This window comes from Primulina eburnea, chromosome 7, assembly GCF_022965805.1.
Source record: "Primulina eburnea isolate SZY01 chromosome 7, ASM2296580v1, whole genome shotgun sequence".
NCBI classification, from domain to species: domain Eukaryota; kingdom Viridiplantae; phylum Streptophyta; class Magnoliopsida; order Lamiales; family Gesneriaceae; genus Primulina; species Primulina eburnea.
Genome location: NC_133107.1, coordinates 26,909,463 through 26,915,346, shown reverse-complemented (window position 1 = coordinate 26,915,346; position 5,884 = coordinate 26,909,463).

The following is a 5,884-nucleotide window of genomic DNA, read 5'->3' as shown; positions in this document are numbered from 1 at the left end:
CTCCATCAACAATCTAATTCAAGAAGCAAATGAATCTGTTCTCAGTGAGGAGTCAATCTCCTTGATTACTATGAAGTTCGGTGATTACTTGAAGAGAATAAGAGACAAGAAGAAAAACACGTCAACACCGAAACCTTCTTTTGTCCCTTTTGAGAGAAATAAAGTGTCTACACCTACTCTAGGGAACTTTAAACCAAGAAATGAATTAATGGCTCGGCAGAAACTAAAAGAATGGATTCTGAACAATGTAGAGTGTGTTCTGTATATTGACATTATGCAAATGAGTGTGGCAATCAACTTTGCAAAAATAAAAGCATGGCAGTTTCCTTGAGTGATGAAGATTCTGATGAAGAACTTGGATCTAGTAAAGGAGATGATTTCACCTCTCTATCTGCCGTTTTGAAGAGTTCACGCCAACAACAAGTCAATCCACTTGGTGTCTGTGTCTCAATGCTAAATCTCTGGAGAAATCCGACTTTGACAAAATCTAGGAATCTGATCAAGAAGAGCTTACTGTAGATACTGTCCAGACAATGTATGAAGAGCTGTATGATGATTGGCTCAAAATAAATGAGAGAAACCCGATGCTTTCAAAAGAAAATACTTGGTTAAAAAGTAGCTTGTCTTGACTTGAAATACTACTGAATAGAAAGGATTTTGAACTGTGAAAAGTCAAGGATGATCTTGAGAAGGCCTCAAACACTCTTGCTAAATTCAACTCAAGTTTATCAAAACTCGACTAAAAGCTGACAATGGGTAAGGACAACAAAACTGGTATTGGATAAGTTGAAAGCTTATATGATCAAAATCAACTATGTTTTTAAAGAGAAGTGAAGACAATTATGTCCCCTTAATATTGAACCCTCCTATGAAGACTTTGCAAATCTCAAAGCTAGCCTCGGAACAAAGGCTGAAACAAAACAAATCTTCTTCCTCTCCTTTGAAAGTTGACCTGCCAATAAAGATGTCACAAACCAAGAAGCTAGTGTCAAATTCTAAATTAAAGCAAAGAAAGCGACATTTTATCTGCCACTACTGTCATAAGCATTGGCACATAAAACCCTTCTGCTACAAACTACAAAATGACTATCGGAATTGGCAATCAAATCGGTTGTTGCACAAGGTGTTGCACAACACCACAGTCAAAACTTCTTCCACAAAGAAAATATGGGCACCCAAAACTGTTATTCGATGCAATGTCATTTATACTTCTTTAAAAACTAACATTGCAGGAACGTGGTACTTTGACAATGGGCGTTCAAGTCACATGACCGGATCCAAAAAAACACCTCAAAGATTATGTTGAAGTAAAAAGTGGGCATTTAACCTATGATGGTGGTGCCAAAGGAAGAATTGTAGGCACAATGCCCTGAATGTTGATGGGCTTTCTGAACTTCATAATGTTCTACACGTTGAAGGACTTAATTCGATTAATAAGCATAAACCAACTCTGTGATGATGATTTACATGTCAGGTTGAGTAAAAATAATTGTGAAGTTTTTAATGAAGCCAATTTTTATGTAATGTCAGTTGCTCGATCTGCTGACAATTTCTATCAATTGGGAGACGATGATGATTGTCGTAGTGCCAAGGTGAGTGATCTAGACCTCTAGCATCAAAATCTGGGACATGTCAGCTTAAAGACTTTGAAGAATCTGTTTCAGTTTGATGTTGTGAGAGGTATGCCAAATTTGAGTTCAAGTAATGCTTATGTCTGTGGACCGTGTCAGAAAGGTAAACAAACCCGTGTTGCACACCCGGTGTTACAACACTTTGAGACAACACGGTGCCTTGAACTCTTGAGCATGGATTTAATGGCTCCAATGGATCTTGAGAGCTTGGTTGGTAAGAAATAATCATTTGTTTGTGTTAATGATTTTTCGCGTTTTACTTGGGTAAGTTTCGTTAGAGAAAAATCTGACACTTTTTATGTCATTAAGAAGTTACATACTAGAATAAAAAATTTGCATGAAGTGAGGATGGTTAAAATAAGAACTTATCATGGAAAAGAGTTTGAAAATTATCATTTTACTTGTTTGTGCGAAAATAAAGGAATCACTCGTGAATTTTCAGCTTCAAAGACCCCGCAAAAAAATGGAATAGCTGAAATAAAGAATCGAACCCTTCAAGAAATGGCTCGGGTCATGCTAAGTTCAAAGAATGTATCAAAATGTTTTTGGGCCGAAGCCTTGAATACATCATGTCACATTTACAACCGTGTATTTTTTAGGAGTCGATATACCATGACATCCTATAAAATCATCATGGGAAAGAAACCAAACCTCAAATATTTTCATATCTTAGGTTGTGTCTGCTACGTCTTAAATGATCGAAATCATATTGCCAAATTTGATTCAAAAAGTGATAAAATCATATTTCTTGGATACTCAATGAATAGTCGGGCCTATCGTATATTTAATTTGAGAAGTAGGACAACCATTGAATCAATTAATGTGGTTTTTGATGATTTTGAAGACCTAACCGAAAAAACAAAGGAGAATGACACTGAAGGACTGCTGGAAATAGGTGAGCGTCTGACCAAAAATTGTGTTGAGTCTGGTGTTGAGTCTAGTGAGACAATACCCAATACAACACCGCCACTGAACCAAACAGAAACACTAGAGGATGAGGACAATGATTATGAAGTTAATAATGACGGGAAGGATATTCCCAATAAGATTCAAAAAAATCACCCGTTATCTCAAATCATTGATGAAGTGCATGATGACATTCAAACAAGGAAAAAAGAAAAAGTGAACTACCGCAAAATGATTGGATTAGTCTCCATGATCTCCACGTTTTCTTAGGTAAGTCACTCTGGTTTTGTGTATCACATTGAACCTAAGAATATTAATGATGCATTAAAAGACGAATTCTAGGTCAATACAATGCATGAAGAGCTTGAACAATTTGTGCACAATGATGTATGAGATTTAGTTTCTAAGTCCGACTGTTGGTTGCCATAGCATGCCATATGCACATAAAATTTATCAAATGTATGTAAAGATTGCTTTTTAAAATGGAATTTTAAATGAGAAAGCATATACAAGTCAACCAAATGGATTTGAAGATCCACATCACATAGACCATGTCTATAAGCTGAAAAATGCTCTATATGGAGTGAAACAGGCTCCACGAGCATGGCATGGTAGGTTGGTTGATTATTTGATTGTATTGAGCTTTAAACAAGGTGAGGTTGATAAAATTATTTTTATTCAAGAATTGAAGCATGATACTTTGATTTGCCAAGTCTATGTAGATGACATTATCTTCGGTGCTTCATCACAATCTTTTTGATAACTTTGTCGAGTTCATGTCTTCACAATTGAAATGAGCATATATGGTAGGAGAGTTGAATTTCTTCATTGGATTACAAGTTAAATAATTGTATGATGGTATATTTCTGCGTCAATCCAAGTATGTTAAAAATATGGTTAAAAAGTTCTCAAATGATAATTCTAAGCATATGAAAACTCCCTTGGGGTCAAGTGAAAAACTGTGTAGAGATAATGTTGCCGACGGTGTTGACAACACCATGTACCGCAACATCATTGGTAGTCTTTTGCACTAACTACTACACGTACTTAGATACATTGTAGGTACACGTACTTTTGTATCTAGGTAGCAAGAAAATCCAAAAATATAACACCTAAAAGTTGTGAAACACACACTTAGATACGTTGTAGGTACACTAGAGTTAGGATTGTGGTACACACAAGAAACAAACACAAATTTGGTGGGTTTTTCTAATGCTGACTGGGCCGGAGACCTAGATGATAGGAAGAGACGTAGTTTTACCTAGGGAAAAACCTTGTGTCTTGGTACAGTAAGAAGCAAAATTGTGTGTCCCTGTCTACACTATGTGAAAAATCGCTTTTTACTTCGCGTATTATATGAAGTAATAAGGTAGTTAATTGCCGAAGTATATGGACGTGAAGTAATAGATGTACTTTTTACTTCGTATAATAACCAAAATTCTAAGTCTGAGTATGTAGCAGTTGCTAGTTGATGCTCACAACTTGTTTGGATGAATCAAATGATGGAGGATTTTTGTTTTCACAATGAAATCATGATGGTATATTGTAACAACTCCAGTGCTATAGACATTTCTAAGAATCCTGTTCAACACTCTCAAACAAAACAAATAGACATAAGACATCACTTTATTTCAGATTTTGTTGAAAAAGGCATAATTCGACTGGAATTTGTTAGGGCTGAAAACCAGCTGGCTGATATATATATGAAACATTTGGACCTTAATAGATTTTCAATCTTCGGAACTCTCTCAGCATGTGCGTACAATGATCGCACATACACATGTTGTCATTGGTGTTGCCAACACCAGCTACGACACCTTTCATGCATGTCTTTTTTTTTTGGATGCTAGGCATATTTCATATTCACATTCATCCTGTTTTTGTGTAAAGTTTGAACAAGTGAAGGAAATCTCTGAAAGGTACTATCCGAGTGTTCATACTTCCAATCAAAATATTGAAGAGTGGGTTATGCTCAATCCAAGACATCGAGTAGTTGAGGATGATTATGAAAATCATGATCTTGTCCAATGTAATGCCCGAGATTTATTGTGCTGTTAATCTGTGATTATTGATTTTGAATAGATATAATTATGAAGGATCATTCCGAGGCTTGATTTGAGTTTGATTGAGAATAATTGTTGTGCGAGGACAGTACCCCTCGCGCATAAACGCGACACAATGCATGCATATGCGTGAGGCAGGTAGAGTACCTCACGCATATACGCGAGAGTGGACGCGCATATATGCGAGCTGTGCGGGAATCCAAATGCCAAGTCTAGAGAACCTTGCGCATATGCGCACCCTAGCCCCGCGCATATGCGCGAGTCCTACTGTCTTGGCATGTAACCGTCTCGGCATATGCGCGCACCCTCGCTATAGATATATAATATATATATATATATATATATATATATATATATATATATATATATATATATATATATATATATATTGTTTCATTTCCTCAGCATTCAGAAGAAAAGAAAACCGAGATCCATAGCTGAAATTCTCAAAGTTTCCTAGAATCATAGAATTTTGATTTGTGCAAAATCCGGTGATCCGATTTTCAATCCGAACATAGTACCGTACTCCTTGCGTCAAGACCTGCGAAAGGATGTAAGTTTCATGGATTTCTATTATGATTTGAAAATATGCTATTAAAGGAATCGGACATGATTCATATATGATGTTCTTGATATAGTAGGACATCGCATAACCAAAACCGGATTAAAGAACAAATACCGTATGAAATTATTATGATTTTCAGAATGGATTTGATTGAAATTCGGTATCAGATTTGGATTGTTTATCGATTGATTATGAGTTATTAATATATATTGATTTGTATTACCGGTACTTTGGAATTATACTGTTGTGCCGTCAGAATTTGATAAGACTGAGATGTCTTGATTTGAATTGTATATTGATACAGTATATTCGATATTGTCAATGCCAGATTGATATTTAAAGTCTTTGAATTCGAGAATTCGACAGAGTCATATTGACAGAAAGAAAGGTATAAATCAATGTTAACCGGGAGATCGACTCGAGTCAGATTGAACTTCAGTTTCCAAAAAACCACATACTTTATTTTATTGCATTGATGTTTGCAATTCATTAGATTGATATACTTAGTCTATTGATTTATAGCAAAGCGTGTATTGAGTCATTGGCGGAGATGTCTAATCATTGGTGGAGATGCCAAGTCTTTGGCGGATATGCCCAGACACTGGATGATTGGTTTATATCAATGTTGCGTAGAGCAGATCGACTTCTTTTGCGGAGATTTGGTATATTATAATATCCAGGAACTGGGATCCCTAGATTAGAGATGAGTCGAGTTTGAG